General features: G+C 41.8%; 1 protein-coding gene across 1 annotated transcript in view; it reads left to right on the forward strand.

The window, feature by feature from the left end:
* slc8a2b (solute carrier family 8 member 2b) overlaps positions 1–19288 on the forward strand; it is a 92469-nt gene that overhangs the window by 17514 nt on the left and 55667 nt on the right. Inside the window, exon 2 of the mRNA XM_054795348.1 lies at positions 8395–8437. The gene's annotated coding sequence lies outside the window, so the exon portion shown is untranslated. The remainder of the gene's footprint in view (positions 1–8394; positions 8438–19288) is intronic.

The raw sequence follows: 19288 nt of genomic DNA on the forward strand, positions 1-19288 counted from the left end.
AAATATTAAGACAGTAAAGTTATGACGTTAAGAGAAAAAAATAGCGTAAAGTTGAAATATTATAGGAAAAAAAAGTCGTCATTCAGTGTTCCCTCGTATATCGCGGGGGATAGGTTCCCAAAATAGCCCGCAAAAAGTGAAATCCGCGAAGTAGCCAACTTAATTGTGTTTTTTTTTTTATTCTTGTTTTTAAGGCTGTAAAACCCCTCACCATAGACTTTATACACTTTTCTCAGACAGGCAAAAACATTTTCTCGCATTGCTTTCTTGTTTAAACACTCTCAAAAAAGTTCAATGATCAACACAAGAAATTATTAGCGACGACACAGGAGACATGGCAGGACGGCACAAAGGAGATTGATTGACATTGGTCTACAGCCAATTAGGATGCAGAAAACAATGGGCGGTGCAGACAGACGAGAGAGGGAAGAGAGACACTCAACTTCCCACAATGCAGTTCCTCTTGAAGGGCGGGGCTTGGCCTGTAACAGCATTCATAGCTGTAATAAAAAAAAAAAAAGCACAAAAAAAAAATCTGTGAACCGCGATAGCGCGAGCGAGCACTGTATGAGAAACAAAACAGTTTTTGTCATGTTTATGGGCGGTACTTAAAAGTCACTAGAATGACGTTTTTCCACTCAGCAAACATACACAAACTTAATGCATTGTGTGTGTTTCTGCGTGTGTGTGTTGTGACCTGTGAGATTACGGGTGAACGATGCACTAGATCGGAACGTCCTGCTGAAGCGGGCACCTGCTGCCAGGCCACCTGGACTAAACATGCCCGCATGAAACACACACACACACACACAACACAGTGTGCTGCGTTCAAGAACAGCGTGTATACAAAACTTTCAATAAAGTGGAGATTCTAAGACTGTCATTGGTAGTGAATTAAAATCAGCATCAATATCATGTTTCTTGTCATGTTGACAGAATGATCTAAGATGCAATGGCCTGTATTGAAGTGAAGTCATCCCTCGCTACTTTGGGTTCACGTTTTGCGGCTTCACTCTATCTTTTTTTATGCCCTATTTACACTCTGTTCCAAATTATTATGCAAATATGATTTTAGTTTCATAAACATTTTTTTTCAATGAAATTCATGGATGACATCGATCACCTTAATTTTGACAAAAACATATTTGACGTACTTTTTGAAGACAACATACAGTATATAACTACCAGAGGATGAGACGCCTTCTTTAAGGAGACTTTGGCGAACCCGGTGTCTTCCACGGCTGAGAAAGGCTGCTCATCTCGTCCGATGAATTCAATTATTTTTCCGGTTATTAGCTTAGCCGACAGACTGTCACACACATACCTGTGAGTGTTAGCCATATGGCTGCGTTAGCTTCCGTGACCGTGAGCCTCCAAAACTCACCATACTCCATCAAGTGTTGTTCTTCAGACGCCGTATTAAAGCTTTTTAACGTGCTACCCCCGCCAGGTATTTTCCGTGGCGTGTGTTAGCGGTTAGGTTCCACACGGCAGACATGATTGTTTTTGTTTTTAAGGAAGTGGGAGGACGACACTGCCAAAGACGCTAGTTAGGTTAAGACGCTACACTACACGAAAAGGTTGCTGCGGCTGTATTACTGCTAGCCACAAGTGATCGGCTGGAGCATCCCTAGTTTTAACATTATTAGAGCCCTGTAGACATGAAATAACACGCCTGTAGCCACCTTTACACTCCTATTATGCATTGTTTGCATCACATTGCGCAACTCTTATGCTGCAGGAACTCGACAGCGAGCTAACATGCTAGCTACCTTGTCATTATGCAATACGTACCGGAAACGCAATCGGTTCTACGCATGTACAGAACCTGCCCACATCCGACTCAGCCTTAGTGGATGTCACAGACGATAGAAACGTCCTCATGCTAACAAACTCTTTTAAGAGTCACTAATAAAGTAAACCCCCAGTATATTACATACAGTCATGGAAAAAACAATTAGACCACCCTTGTTTCTTTAGTTTAGTGATCCATTTTAATGCCTGGTACAACTAAAGGGACATTTGTTTGGACAAATATGATGATAATAACAAATATAGCTCATAAGAGTTGAATTTAAGAGCTGATATCTAGCAACTTCCATGGTTTTCTTGATAATAACCAAAGTCACATAAGTTCTTACATGAATAGCTATAGCATTGTACTGCCAAAAAAATGAATTGGATTTTTGTTGTCATTGTTATATTTGTCCAAACAAAGGTACCTTTAGTGACTTATTGGACTCTTGTGTTGATTCTCTTTACGTCCTGTTTTGTATCCTTATTTTCTTACACTTCCAGTTTTGTTTGGCTCCGTTCTCAGCAGCCTTTAATTCTCTGTTTACATGCACTTGGTGCTCATTTGATTTTCCCTTGTTTAGTTCAGCTGGTAGCTTCTTTGCTTGCTGGTTCGTTGTCAATGCTGCATACATTGTATGAGGTCTGTATTTTAGATTGTTTATCTCTCTTGTAGTTATCGATTTTTATTTTTCGCAGAGCTTTTTGCTTTGTTGCATTTTGTTTCCAGTCTGGCTACAAGACTGTGAGTACCTGCACCTGCTCCTGACTAGTTGCAGACTTTTACCTGCACTTGGACTGCATCCTGGGGCCACGACCAGCGCCACCGTGCCACCTTTTCTTTCCGAGTGTAACATGTCTTAAAGACCCTCCGGCTCTATTATTTAGAAGTGTGCCATTTAATGTTGTGTCCAATAAGTGACAATTAATAAGAATAAATGAGTCAAGAACTGCTGTAAGTCTAACGGTATCACATTAGGAGGTTCATTCCAGAAATGGGGGACAGAAATGATTTTTATTGTATGTTTTAACTTTTATGTGCTATATTTGTCTATAATCACAGTAAGAGGGTTGCACATTAGTGCTAATGTTAGCTGTGTCTCAGCTAAGATGTGTAAACTGGGCAAAAAATTGGGTTGCTTTATAATACTGTACTGTATTATAGTATAGTACTGTACAGTATTACGTCTGGCGCCCCTGCTAGCCTGGCTAACTTCTGTTTTGTTGCATGAAGTTGCAGCATTTCTCTCAAGCAGTTGTTTTGGGGGTTTGCTGCGTGTTTCTGGCATTTGCACGCTTTCTTTTGTTTGTTTTTGATCCTGCAGTGTTTGTGTGATTGCAACATTTTTAATTTGCAGCATTTTGCCATTACATTTGTTTTACGGTGGTTGTGGTTCTGAATCATTTCTGCATTTGGAGCATTTGCTGCCTTTTACCTTATCACACACACACACACACACACATACACACACACACACACACACACACACCCCCACACACACACGCACACACGCCTGCTTCTCGGTTACAAGCTGAAAGATTTATAAAATCTCCCTTTGTCATCCATCACTTCCACTTCAGGCCCTCTCATGTTTGACATCGTCTGTCTGTGTGTGTGTGTGTGTGTGTGTGTGGGGGGGGGGGGGGGGGGGGGGGGGTGTTCCTCCTACCACCTGCTGATGCTCCTGACACCCTTCATCCTGATTTTTCTCTTCCGCCACCTTCATCTCAGGCGCCATCAGCCTCACAAGGTGATGGACTCGTCCAGAAGCCCGTCATGATGGGAGGTCAGCGAGGGGTTGGCGGGATGTGCTTTGATCCGTGCTTTGGGATTTATCCGTCATATTGTGGAAGTTGGGTCTATATTGAAGCTGCTGGGTCCGTCTTGTTTGCCTGTTCAGGCAGTCCATAGAAATAATTGCAACAATCCCATCGTGTTATCTCCTCAACAACATCATAATCCACACTCGCCAACCGACAGCATATAATAGGTCGATGACATCCTCATCATCGTTAAGCATCGTCTCGGTGAACTTTGACATGAGAATAGATGAGAAGTGGCGCGGCGGTGTCATTAGCAAATCAATGCTAACTCGCGCGCTGCTAATATGGTTATGACCGGCTTCAGAGGATCGTTGAAATCAATCTTAATAAAAGCGCGGAAGTCGATGGGCGGCCCCGCTCAGAGATGCGATCGTTAGACAATCATCTCGGCGAATGTGGACGCCAATGGTCCCCTCGCTCCGCCTTGTTTTTCTTAGTTATGTGTCGCACGTGCATGTCGGCCATCAGTATCGATCGAGGTATCCAAACTGCTCATGTAGATATGCTGAGATGTTTTATTTATATATCTCCGGTGTGTGTGTGTGTGTGTGTGTGTGTGTGTGTGTGTGTATGCTCAAAAAATAAAGGGGACACTGAAATAACTCATCCTAGATCAGAATGAATGAAATGTTATGAAATACTTTGTACTTTGTTTGAATGTCCTGAAAACAAAACCACACAAAAATTATCAATGGAAATCAAACGTATTATTATTATGATTAATATTAATATCATTATTATTTTTATTATTATTATTATTATCGGGGGTGCCCACATGTTGTCTATTCCATTTGCTCGACAGCATGTGACATTGATTGTCAATCTGTGTTGCTTCCCAAGTGGACAGTTTGATTTCACAGAAGTGTGACTGATTAAGTCAGGGGTCACCAACGTGGTGCCCGCGGGCACCAGGTAGCCCCCCACGACCACATGAGGTGCCCGCGAGCCTGCTTTTCATTCAGGTTTTCAGTTCATAATGAAAGAACAGTAGAAAGAAATGCATTCTGAAATACAGCATGTGAGTTGTGGACACCAGCATTTTGTTCATGTTCTGGTAAAACAAGCATATTTGCTTTGTTTGGGTTTAAAATAAGCTCTGAAAATAAATGTTACAAAAATGAGTAGCTCTTGGCCATTTTCATTTTGTAAAAGTAGCTCTCACAAGGAAAAACAGCCAACATCCCAGTTTTGTGTGTTATCGTGATGAAGCATACTCTCAGTATGAACTTTTTATCCTTATGTTGCACTCTTTTGCTCTTTTTTTTTTTAAACAAAATGTTTTAATGTTTTTTTCTGCATCCTCCTTGCGCATGTTTCTTGTAATAAATGCTGATCTTTTCTTGTCTTTTTTTCTCACATTTTGACTTTATTATCCTAATAGTGTAAATTTTACCCAACCTAATTTTTCTGCTTTATTCTTTGTTTCGTTTCTCATAATATGACTTTAAAAAAACACATATTTTAGTCTTCAAAATTTTTCAAATGTATGTTTTTTTTCTGTTAATATTTTCTTTTATTCTTGTAAAATTACTTTTTAATTTTTGCTGTTATTTTATTTAACTGTATTTTTAGAATGTGCCCAAGGACAACAACAAGGCAACAATGGGAATGATTTTTGTTTTCCGGGGAGCTAAAGACTACCTCATGGTCACTGACTTGGCAGACGGCTGTTTTGTGAACAGAGCAGAGTTCTACGGCAGATGCTCCAATATCCACCCAATGATATCCAATATCAAATTCTCCTTTACTGTTTGTTGATAGCCATCAGCACATCACCGCTTGAGGGGGGCGTGTCGCTATGCAGATCTGCGCGACGGCGATCCCTGACCAACAGAGTAGGCGTGGTCAGGTGGAGCAGGCTGGGGAATCCGAGCGTTTTGGCCAAGAGGAGAAGAATGCAGGTTTCCCCTGTACACAACTTGAGATTTATGGTGTATTTTAGTAAAAGAAACATAACCCCACTGGGATACAATTCCATTTTAAAAGCCCCGAAGTTGAGTAAGCAAAACTGTAATAACTGCTAACAATAAGACCATAACGTAAACACGACATGGGACTGTTGTGTGGTGATTGTGTAGACGCAGCCTTCATGACACAGCCTCCCGTCGGCTCTTCGATTGCTCTGTCGCTACACATCCCTGCAATAAACCACCTCTGTGCACCGTCCTCACTGTGCGTGAGCACGCCGGCCCAGTGAAGGCGGTGAGGTGTTTGATGATGAAGAGGGGACGGTGCGGCAGTTAGCATCTGAACCCTTGTCGTTTTGCTGGTCGTGCCGCTTGCTTCCACATACCGAGAAATCCATTTGGATATTTTGCATTTTCTAAAAAGGCTAAAACCAATCCAACGTAGATATGGCACAAAGTTATAAAAAAAAAACAGCCTGCATCTTGGCTTTGTATTACTGAAATAGCATATTATTATTATTATTATCATCATCATGACATACTGTAACACGGGGGAAAGCAATATTTGGTGCTTTGTGGTTAATTGGCTCCAGACCCGGCCGTGACAAGTGCATTTCCGCAAAATAGGATTCCATCCATCCATTTTCTATGCCGCTTCTCCTAATTAGGGTTGCTGGAGCCTGTCCCAGCTGACTTCGGGCGAGAGGCGGGGTACACCCAGGACTGGTCGCCAGCCAATCGCTGGCAAAATAGGATTGCTTATTTAGAAATGGAATATTTTTGCAGTTAGAGCATAAACAAAACTGATTAAGACCTTCTAAATACGATTTTAACATTAGAGCCCTCTAGACATGGAATAACACCTTTACAATCCTATTACCCAAGATAGAAGACATAATAAGAGAAAATAAAACATTTAGGACATAAATTACACTTTTGTGCTTTTGTGTGTTGCTGTGCTGGGGAGCTGAGTGGGGGGGTGCAAAATCAAAAAGATGAAAAAGAAGCAGACGTTCTGTTCCAACAGCCTTATGCCCCGACTAGAACCTTTGTTTGACTCTTGTGTTGACTTCATGAGCGTGAATTATAAATAAAGATTAGTTTGAAATGACACAGAGGCGATGAGGCAGGTGTCATCTTGACAGGAAGGTTATTACAGGGTATTTATTGATTGCTAGGATTTCTTTTAGGCCTGTGACTCATGGTGACATTCGTCAGCCTTGTTAAAAATGGACCGAGCTCAAAGGCAGGGGTGTCAAAATCTTTCCTTCAAGGGCCACAAACAGAAATATTGAAGCATGCCACGGAGAGCTCCCAGCTTCAGCTGAACAGTTCCAGTAGTAGAAGCATTTGAATAATACTGTCAGAGTTGTTTCACTTCTTTGAGTCTGATTTGGCGCATGCGTATATGCACGTGCTGCTTGTGGTGTGCGTGCATGCGGTAATCATAACAAACGAGGACGAGAAACACGACACCACAACACACACTTTTTCTTGCATCTCTCTCTCTCTCTCTCCCTCACACACACACACACACACACACACACACACACACAGATACTTAAAAGAAGGGAGTTAGCAGTGATTATTTGCTCTGCGGTGTGTGCAAGTGCAGCCATCTTGCTCCCAGCTCAACTTGCAGTCTCGCACGCATGGACGTAAGTGCATGTTTCAAACCACGCCCTTGCCTTTGCCTTTGTGTGCGCCCTGCAATATCGCCTTCTGTCTTATCTTGAGTGATCCATCAATGTCTGCTTGTGCAGTAACGCCCATAACATCACCATGCCCCCCCCCCACACAGAATCTTTCATTGCAAACAAATATTGACAACATAAGGCACACTATTCCCACTGAGGGCCGCGTACTATCCGTAATATCCAAATGGATATTTTTCATTTTCTAAAAATGCTAAAACCAATCCATACGAGGTTATATAAAAAAAACAGCCAGCATCTTGGCTTTGTGTTACTGACAAAGCGTATTATTATTACTATCATGACACAGCAAGTGGAGTCGCAGTATTTGGTCCCTTGTGGTGAATTGGCTCCAGACTCGACCGTGACGACAACGAAGTGAAGTGACAACAAAGAGAATTTCCGCAAACTTAGATTCCTTATTTATAAATGGAATATTTTTGTAGTTAAAGCATAAAAACACTACACTGCTGATGGGGATGTCATACAACTTCATGTAAAAAAATCTAGACTATCCCTTTAAAGACCTGCTAAATACGATTTTTAACATTATTAGAGCCCTCGAGACATGAAATAACACCCCTATAGTCACCTTTACGCTCGTATTGCCCGATATAGTAGACATAATAACAGAAAATAAGACAGGACATAAATTAGACTTTTGCTTGTGTGTGTTGCATGAAATGCATTCATGCAACAATGTGGTACTGGGGAGCTGAGTGAGGGGGGGACAGGAAGTGATGTCGTGAGTTCACTTTTAGCTTGGCGGCCGCAACAGCAGCCCGCGTTAGTGATTATTGTGCCTGTTGTGGGATCATTCAAACCTGCAATAAAAGCCTGCCGTTGCGGCAATCAAGTCTGGTGCTTGTGTGTCTCACCCAACATTACTTAATTTAGCCATTTGTATGCTTGAAAATGCTCCATTTAGACAAAAAATAGGTGCAGTTTGCTTAAATGTGTATTTTCCGACTGATAATAGGCCGTAGTCAACCTGATTTATTCACGTATTTTGAGAAAGTGTGATCGAGTGAAGCCGTGAAATTTGAAGTGCGGTGTGTCTTGAGGGATTAGTGTATATTAAAAAGTGTTCGATGATATGCTTTCATCATTTGTTAGTTGATAAAATGCTGTTGCTTCAAATGTTTCCACTAAGTGGATGTTTTTATTTATTTCAGGACAGCTGAAGCGTGGCCCCGCCACCCCATGACCTTCATTTGGGTAAGTTTGCGTCCCGTGAGTGTCCATGCACACGCACATCAATCACCTCCAACTGGCCGCTGTTCTGTTTGCAGGGTGGAACCCTGTGGCGGTTTCATCATCCTGCATAACCTGGTTAGCTCCGGGAATAACATGATCACGTTGTCGTGCATGCTGGTGTCTGTTCTTGCGTTACTGCTGGTGTCCACGCTGGTGCACATCATCAGCTCTACATTACTGCGTAAGAATAATTGAAGCTTGATCAATAGTCCTCCTGCAGGAGGCTCTATACCATCACTCCTATGTGTGAAAGGGCCAAAAATCAATAAGCCATGTGTACATTTCTGACGTGTAAGCCATTGCTCTCCCTCTTTAATGGCACTTTGTGTGTGTGTGAAATTCCCCCCCGTTTGACCACCTGAGGCATTTCCTTCCAAGCAACCTTAAATTATCCAGGATCTCCCTGAGAGAGATTGAATATTTTCTGTCCTTTTTAAGGGCACTGTAAGCGCTGTGTCACCGAGTGTCATTGTAAACATACATACAACCCCAGAAGATAAGCCAGTCTCTCCAGCGACAAGCTACAACATGGGTTCAAACTTAGTGAAAAATGAAAGGATGCAAGGGCCGTTTTGATATTTTGTAAATAGATATGCTAACGTCTTAGCATACATGTTTAAAGGGATGGAAAAGGGTGGAGTGCCATCTCCGGGTCAGGGATGAGATCCTACCCCAAGTGGAGGAGTTTAGGTACCTTGCGGTCTTGTTTGCCAGTGAGGGAAGCATGGAACGCAAGATTGACAGGTGAATTGGTGTGGCGTCTGCAGTGATGCGTTGTGGTGAAGAGAGAGCTGAGCCGAAAGGCAAAGCTCTCAGTTTACCGGTCGATCTACGTTCCTACCCTCACCTATAGTCAGTCGTGAGCTTTGGGTAGTGACCGAATAGACAAGATTGTGGGTACAAGCGGCCAAAACAATTTTTCTCCATAGGGTGGCTGGTCTCTCCCTTAGAGATAAGGTGAGAAGCACTGTCATCCAGGAGAGACTCGGAGTAGAACCGCTGCTCCTGCTCATGGAGAGGAGCCAGATGATGAGGCTCAGGCATCTGGTCAGGATGCCTCCCCCCTAGGGAGGTGTTCAGGGCATGTCCGACCGGCAGGAGGCCTCGGGGAAGACCCAGGAGGGACTATGTCTCCCAACTGGCCTGGGAACACCTCGGAATCGGCCGAGTGGAGCTGGACGAAGTGGCCGGGGAGAGGAGAGTCTGGGCCTCCCTGCTTAGGCTGCTGCCCCCGCGACCAGACGTCGGATAAGCGGTAGAAGATGATGGATGTTTCTTATATTGCATCTTAAAAAAAACATTTTTTCTTGAATATTTTAACTCTATGCTACTAAAATGACATTTTTCCTCATAATATTATGAGCTTATTCTTGGAAAATTGCCCCTTTTTTCATGTTACAATATGACTTTATCTCTCAATATTTTGACTTTGGGGTTGTAAAATTACATCATTTTTTTCCATTTTCAATGTGTGTTTTTAAATTAATTTTCCAAATATATCAACTTCCTTCTAATTATGACTTTATTCCGGTAATATTACTTTTTCACCAACCTAATTTTCCAAGAATTACAACTTTATTTTGTTATGTTTTCATATTATTACGACTTTGTTTTAACTACTAAAATGGCATTATTTTTCCACATATTACAAACTTTTTTCTTGCTAAAATATGAGTTTTTGCATCTTTTTACCATCCATCCATTTATTTTCTATGTCGCTTATCCTCACTAGGGTATGCTGGAGCCTATCCCAGCCGACTGTGGGTGAGAGGCAGGGTACACCCTGAACTGGTTATATGACTTTTTTTTTCTCTTAGTATTTTGACTCTATTTTTGTAAAATTACAGCTGTTTTTTCATTTCTCATATATATATATATATATATATATATATATATATATATATATATTTTTTTTTTTTGTCCCCAACTATTTCAACTTTCAGTTTTCTTCTTGTAGTTATGACTTTATTCCCATAATAATTTGACTTCATTCTCGTAACACTGTAACTTTTGCACAACCTAATTTTCCAAACACTACAACTTTGTTGTTTTGTTTTCATAATTTTACGATTACAAAAAATAACGTCTCTTTAATATTTCAGCATTTTTCCTCACAATGTTACGACGTTATTCTCGTAAAATTTCGACTTTTTCTCATTAGAGGACAACTCTTTTCTATTAATATTTTGACTATCGTCTTGTAAAATTACTTTAAAAAAATTATTTTAAAACGTTTTATGTGAAATTATACTTTTAGAATGTGTCGGGCCAATGAAGACACCCCTGAGCTCGAACTTTCCAAAGGATTTTGCCCGATCCTAGCAAATTCTTGCTTTGAACACTTACTATTTGTGCTGAGGGCCACAGGATTGTCAATAAATGGCAATGTCCTTTTCAGAGACAACTGATTGGTCAGTAGGAGGGGCTTCTAAAGGCTCTGACCCCTGAACACGACCTACTCCCGCCCAGACTAGCTCCGCTGCATAAATTACTGTGGTGATGAAGTTAACCAGCTTCGTAGTACTGCATATGCGGAGTTTATCCTGGATAAGAAGAAAATCCTTCGTTGTGCAAGCCTCAGGTTAGCCTTTAGCGATGATTGTGTTGTAATTTGCATCAGTGCTGTTATTGTTAATGGAAAAAAGTTGTTTATTGAGAAAAACTCCAACTGTTTGAGAAGTCCGGGGAAAGAAAGCAATCGTGCAATAATGAAATAAAAGCGAGACAAAGTACCACAGTAAAAAGATAGAAGCAATAGAATCCTAATGTGAAATAAATATAACATGAGAAAATGCAATGTAATAACACCCTGTGCGAAAACTAATAACACCACTGATACAAACAAACAAATGATGTCTTCTCTCCATTGAATCACTTTTTGTCACTTTACAGCTTGTCCTCGCTCTCACACTGTCACTTTTATTGCTGTTCTCTTTTAGCGTATGTTGTTATTTACTTGTCTTTTTGTACTTCAGAGGCACAATTCTTTTGAATATTTAAGTTTCAGCTCCGTTTTTGTGGTCTGCAGTAAGCGGGCATTCTGTTCCAGCCTTATGCCCCGACTAGAACCTTTGTTTGACTCTTGTGTTGACTTCATGAGCGTGAATTATAAGTAAAGATTAGTTTGAAATGACACAGAGGCGATGAGGCAGGTGTCATATTGACAGGAAGGGTATTACAGGGTATTGACTGGTGGGTTCTTTTAGGCCTTTGACTCATGATGACATTTGTCAGCCTTGTGAAAAATGGGCAGAGCTGTAAGGCATGGATGTCCAAAAATCTTTCCATTAAGGGATACAAACAACAAAAATTGAAGGATGCTGGAGCCCACTGTGATTTTCTTCACATTTTTGTTTATTAAACTAGCAAAAATCACAACTTTAATACGCCACCTCACAGACATTTTTCGGTAACTTGCCTAAAGCAACAACAAATAAACTGAAACCACTAAATACTAAATTCACACATAATAGTCAAAAAACAGTATTCTGTAGTGGCATTTTCTGTTGAGAAATTCAAGTAAATAATAATAATCTGGCATTTTAATCAGTAGATAGTGCCTTAGATATTTTTATTTACATACAAAACAGTCAATTTGAAATTTCAATGCTCACAATTCCAAAAGTTAAAGTCTTATATGGTACAGATTCACTACACAAGTAAATATTTCAAGTATATATTTTGTCATTTCCCAATCATTTTGATGATTGCATAGCTCACGGGTAACCTGCTGTGTGGGTCTGACCTCAGATTCAGAGGCGTGAGACCGAAAAAAAGTTATAGTCTCAAAGTGAGTGACACAAAGTACACTCAACAAAAAAATAAACGCAACACTTTTGTTTTTGCTCCCGTTTTTTATGAGATGAACTCAAAGATCTAAAACCTTTTCCACATACACAATATCACCATTTCTCTCAAATGTTGTTCACAAATCTGTTTAAATCTGTGATAGTGAGCACTTCTCTTGAGCTGAGGTAATCCATCCCACCTCACACGTGTGCCATATCAAGACGCTGATTAGACACCATGATTAGTGCACAGGTGTGCCTTAGACTGCCCACAATAAAAGGCCACTCTGAAATGTGCAGTTTTATCACACAGCACAATGCCACAGATGTCGCAAGATTTGAAGGAGCGTGCAATTGGCATGCTGACAGCAGGAATGTCAACCAGAGCTGTTGCTCGTGGATTGAAAGTTCATTTCTCTATCATAAGCCGTCTCCGAAGGCGTTTCAAAGAATTTGGCAGTACATCCAACCAGCCTCACAACTGCAGACCACGTGTAACCACCCCATCCCAGGACCTCCACATCCAGCATGTTCACCTCCAAATCGACGACAGCTGCTAAAGCAATAGGTTTGCATAACCAAAGAATTTCTGCACAAACTGTCAGAAACCGTCTCAGGGAAGCTCATCTGCATGCTCGTTGTCCTCGTTGTCTGTTATGGCAAAGAACACAGGTGCATTTTATTGATGGCATTTTGATTGCACAGAGATACCGTGACGAGCTCCTGAGGCCCATTGTTGTGCCATACCTCCAAGAACATCACCTCATGTTGCCGCAGGATAATGCACGGCCCAATGTTGCAAAGATCTGTACACGATTCTTGGAAGCTGAAAACTTCCCAGTTCTTGCATGGCCAGCATACTCACCGGGCATGTCACCCATTGATCATGTTTGGGATGCTCTGGATATACGACAGCGTGTACCAGTTCCCGCCAATATCCAGCAACTTCGTACAGTCATTGAAGGGGAGTGGACCAACATTCCACAGGCCACAAACGACAACCTGATCAACTCTATGCCAAGGAGATTTGTTGCACTGCATGAGGCAAGTGGTGGTCACAACAGATACCCCAGTAAAACAAAACTGCACATTTCAGAGTGGCCTTTTATTGTGGGCAGTCTAAGGCACACCTGTGCACTAATCATGGTGACTAATCAGCATGTTGATGGCACACCTGTGAGGTGGGATGGATTATCTCAGCAAAGGAGAAGTGCTCACTATCACAGATTTAGAAAGATTTGTGAACAATATTTGAGAGAAATGGTGATACAACAAAGCCAACCAAGGAGCAAGCAGAGCAGCCACTGGCTGAGCTTTGTCTTGAGCTGACAGAAGCCGACATGAAAACTTAATGTTTTAAAACAAAGACCAGCAAAGGACCAGGCTGGATGGTAGGGAAACAACTGGGCATACTACTAGAAAACGCTACAACTCTCAAATGTCCAAAAGGTAGAAGTGGTCAGACAGTCAATCAGTAGCAGGGGAACCAGTTGTCCCGCTTCTAGACCTTTCACCACACAGACAAGTCCATCTGTCCGTCCGTCCGTCTTCTTCCACTTATCCGAGGTCGGGTCGCGGGGACAGCAGCCTAAGCAGGGAAGCTCAGACTTCCCTCTCCCCGTCTACTTCGTCCAGCTCCCCCTGGCGGATCCCGAGGCGTTCCCAGGCCAGTTAAGAGACAGTCTCTCCAACATGACCTATTATATAAATTTTCGGGCCTTTGTATTGACTTCTGGAGTCCTGTGGAGCAGCTACACATGATAACCCGCACAGAAAGCTGAGTCTGCACCTCTTCCTGCAGTGTTTCCTTGGGTTTCCTGCCTCACGCCCAAACGGTCTGTGTAATTTACGCCACCCCCGGCTGTCCTCCAGGTACACCTCCCGCCGAGCCCACACCGCTGTGATTGGTCCCGAGGACATCCGGACAGTTGCCGAACCCCTTTTGTCTGATTACTTACAGAAAAATAAACACAGTCAGGACACTGATAAATTGTTACTTACAGCTGGCTCTTCTGAGTCTTCAACGCGACCAAGTAACGTTGGTGTCGGACTTCAGCAACAGTTTGGCAGATAGTCCAGCTTTGTATTGGCCCACGTCAACTCTGTGTTAAAAAACCCCTGGAAAACACACAGCGAGTAGAGCCATCTAAAACTGCTTTCAGGGCTCGCTTCCAAATGAGCAAACCTCATCATCTGACACGTTGGCATCGTTTAACGTGAGAATACAACATTGTAATAACATTTTTAGGTCAGAATAGAGGAAAAGCATAATAGGTCCCTGTTAAATGTTCATTTATTTATTTCATTCCTCATTTATAATTTATAATTGTTTTATGCATTTAAAACTACAAAAATGTGTTTGTAGCTGGCTTCTGGTGCCAGTTGACGTTTTGTTAGCAAGCTAGCTTCTTTGTTAGGACGTTTTGTGATTAAAAATACATTAAGAACACAGTTGGACTCACACAGTATTTGAATAACACCACAGGATGCACACCATATTGCATGTTAACCAGAAAATGTACCTCAACCGAGGCAAAATTTTGGCATAAATTGGCATTTTGGCATTTATATTGGAAGGTAGTCTACTATATGCTATGCTATGCTGAACTTCACATAGCCTTTTCTTTTCAGTGTGACCTTAAAACTTGTTGATAATGTTCTGATGTGGGTCGTCTCTTGAGTTTATTCTTAGAATACAAAAAAACAAAAAGAGCTGCAGGTTGCAAATGGCCCCCAGGCTGCAGTTCCAAGGTATAGGTGATAGTCATGCGTTGTTTCATCTCTGGTGCTTTTGCCCAGTTACAGTGATGGGCGGAGTGTGTGGCTGTTGCCTCCTAATTGGCTTCCTGAGAGAAGACCGGAGGGGAGTTGCAGACGTGTGCGGGCACACGTGCGCGTGCGGGGGGAAAGACACCGTGATCCATAACAAGGATTTAATTGCCGGTGGCTCCGATTGACTGTCGTGCCACGCACACGTGCACTCGAAAGAGTTTAAGATGTTCCTCCTGGCCTTGTGTGCACTCAGCTAGTTCTACTTTGAAGACACACGTACACATACTCACACATACTCACACACACACACACCCACACACACACACACACACACACACACACACACACACTAATGAGGTCATGAAGAGCAGAGATGGAACGAGATGTTTGTCTTTATCACCAATTAGCCTTGCAACCTTTGAAATAACACACATATATGCCCCCAATTCTCAGGGCATTGAATCGATCGCAGCTGGACTTTTGTCTTGGAAGTAGGGCTGTCAAAAGTAATGCCTTAACAGCACTAAGTCATCATTAACGCATGTGCATCATGGCAAGCCACACATTCTTTGTTATAATGGCAGATGGAGGCAAGTGTCGCGTCCCACGCGCTCTTTTTTTTAAATCAGTTCCAACCCTCCGTGTCTTTCTGTCCGTCCTCAGATTAGCACTTCCTCCTTCTCGAGGTGCATTCACGGACACCCCAAATATGAGAATATTCACAGGCACTTACACCACCAGGCAAATTATTAGGTACCCCATCTAATGAGATCCAATGCAAAAAAAGGACCCAAACTTTTCCAAGCTTTTGTTGTTTATTTTTGTGCTCTCATGCTGAGAGCTGTTTCTAGTGTTTTGACATTTTCATGTGGCTAAATAAGGTAACCCAACATTTCTTTTACTTTCTACTCAGTCGTCCTCGTTAAGGACACGTCTAGAAGCTTTCTTGTTCCTCTTGCATCAGAACGGCTCCAGCCTCTCTCCTGTGCAGCACAAATCCCCAAATCTGGTTATCTGACTACGAATGACTGGAGGTTGTCGCCTTCAGTCACACTTGGGAAACACACACACACACACATGCATCACACACACGTGGTCTCTCTGGTCTTCTCTCGTTACAATAATTCAAAAAGTCGTCGTGGTCCTTGCTGTTGTCTAAATTTACCAATTGTTTGCTTTGTACAACCACCCAGTATCATATAATGCGTGTCATAGTTATGCCATACGGGTATTAAACAAGTCATCATAATTTCCATCATAATTTGTATCAGGGTTTGAAAGACACGCACTTTTAGCATCATAAATGTCATAAGAGTTGTCACACTCTTTGATGAACACACGTAAAGTCATGTGACGCTTATTTTTAACAAATAAGCCAAATTGGACAGAACACGCAGTGTTCCAGGAACACACACAGCCTCCATGTTGGCTCTGCAAAGTAATGAGGGCAGAGAGATGCCAGGGCCATTGTAATTACTGAGGGCGGCTGCTGGGGGAGATGAATGGCTCCAAGTCCAACACACACACACACACACACACACACTAAATAAAGTTTACTGAGCAACCAGAGAGGTGGCGGTGAAAGAATGAAGCTGGGAAGGAAGGAAAGGACAAACAAAAGAGAGGAAGGAGCGGATTTACACTGCAGATCTTCTGATGTAGTGGACATATCTGACTTTTTATGTATTTCTATTTTCATTATATCACTTTGTTTGATTGGATCTCAAAATGTGTAAATAAAAATGTCCCTTTTCTGCTTATACTGCACATGGCGCGCATCCAAACTGGGAGAACAAATTCTAAATGGGGCCTCCTTACCCGTGTACACTGGCACCAGTGGAGGAAAACTTGTCTCTAAAGTTGCACAAGAGTTCAGAATATGAACCACTGTCTCCCTCGCTCAAGATCTCACTTGAGCAAACATCACTTTGCTTTTTTTGTTTTTGTTTTTGTGGCTTTATTTGCAACATTTATTCCAAAGGAAGACGCAGCCTCAACAAGTAGGGTGGTTACTTTTGCAATGAGGGATGTCCGATAATATCGACTGATATTCGCATAAAAATTAGATATCATTTCATATCAGTATAGTTTTTTCTGCCGATAATATCTGCATGCGAATGACGACACCATGATCCTCACAGCAACAAGCTTGCCAGCTCAGTATGTCCGTGGTCTGGTTTCGCCTTTGGATTAAAGTCGTCCCTCGCTATATCGCTGTTTTAAAAAAAATAATTAATTAATAAATAGCCGCTGTTTCGTGGTTGACTATGGCCAATTATCAGTCAATAAGACAAGTTATATGTAGTATTCTGGTCACTAGGCATCAGTAATGACGTTAGATTACATTACCTTTCACACTGCATGGAGACTGGCTGCTGAGCCAGCAGAGCCGAGACGACATGTCATGGCTGAGACGGACATGCGATGGCTGAGATCGAATGGAAAAAAAGTTCTCTCATTCCGTGTGGAAGTGGTAAGTCTTTGGCTTCTTTGTCCTTTGTCTCCACTGTGTTTGAAACACTTTCATAAGTACATTGGAGAGGCTAACTAGTTAGCTCCGTCTGTTATGTCCCTGCAGTGATACCATAACCTGTGCAACGCGATGTAAACAAAGAATAATAGGAACGTAAAAGTGACCATTGAGGTGTTATTTCATGTCTACAGGGCTCTAATAATGTTAAAACCCGTATTTAGAAAGTCATAAACAGGTTTTCTATGCTCTAACTACGAAAATATTCAGTTTATTACTACTGAAAATTCCCTTATCGTGGTTGAGTGCCAAACCAATTAACTCATTCAATACCAAAGACGTAGTTATATGTTTTTATAAACACAAACGCCTAACAATCCCAACAACGTATTTTTGCGCGATAGGCAAAAAGAGATGATGACGCAACTCTCCACAAATGCATTTCACTTTCAGAGCAATTTTAAACCATAAAAACAGCCACAAGGTGGCAGAAGTGCATTTGATAAGAACTCGGCAGAGATGATGTAGATGGAAAAATGACACATGAAAGGATGGAGGAAGTGAGAGAGCGTGGAGGAGTGTAGCATGCAGAAGGTTACGCATTGTAGGGAAATTTTAAAGCATGCACATGCGTGCGGATGCACACACACAGTTCAGTTCCAAATGTGAACATTGTAAATAGTTCATGCTGTTATATTTGAAAATAAATTATTTTGATGTAAAACAACCCCTTTTTTGTGTTGTTTATGTTGGTTTAGTTTTGATATTGGCCACATAGAAATGTGCGGCTTTCCAAATTGTATCGCTGCCAGCATTATTTCCTTTGAATCTTGCAAATTTCTGAAGATGAACCTGTCTTAGTTGTTGATAGTAGAACATGTTGACTATTGGTCCTGACTTTTTTTTTTTATGACTTTTGTTGAGACAAAGTGTTTCAAAATGTCTTATTTTGCAAAAACAGTGTTTATTTGTGAAATGCATCCAGCGATATCACAGCAAAAGAAGCATCATGTGTTCATTACACATCAGTTTGAGGGAAGAGCTGCTGCCAATATCCGTATCGCTTGATATTGGTAACAGTAATGAAGTGCTGGACAACATCGGCATATCAGATATGGGTAAGAAAGCCAATATCGAGCATCTGTACTTGTAAAACAGTCAAGAATTCAAACATTTTACTTAAAAGACTTTATGATGGTGACAGCTTGACCCTGGAACACACTTTACACAATTTATTTATACTGTATTACTGCCTATGGGAAACACTGATTCCAAATATGCAGCCCAAACACACAGGGTAGTGAGCACAAGGATGGTATACTGTTTGGAATAAGGAAGAAATTGAGACAAATGGGCCGAAAGTGTCTTTGGTGGTTGGTTTAAACACAGAATGAGGTCTTTGAGCCTTCGAGAGTGACAGAAGGAAGATAAAAAAATCATCTGGAGGATGCAGCAGCATGCTACATCTCTGCAAGGCGCACATCTAATCTCATCCCGGGTAGCGTCTTCCAAATGGAAGGCGTAATCTGTAGATGGACTCTCTGCTTCCATGGGCTCACGCGATGCGGGGAACAAATTGTTTTCCAGCTTGCATCAGTCCGGCACGCTTGGTTGGTACCACGACTCATTCCCTGCTTTAGATTGGACGCAGTGCCGAGTAAACGCTTTCCATTCAGCCATGTCCCCGTAAACATATCTTTATGGGCCAGGAACTTCTTCCTGCATGCTGACACCTAGAACACCACAGCTATTTATTGTGTTATGTTTTTCATGTACAGTTAA

The sequence above is a fragment of the Dunckerocampus dactyliophorus genome, chromosome 12 (genome assembly GCF_027744805.1).
Source record: "Dunckerocampus dactyliophorus isolate RoL2022-P2 chromosome 12, RoL_Ddac_1.1, whole genome shotgun sequence".
Lineage (NCBI taxonomy): Eukaryota > Metazoa > Chordata > Actinopteri > Syngnathiformes > Syngnathidae > Dunckerocampus > Dunckerocampus dactyliophorus.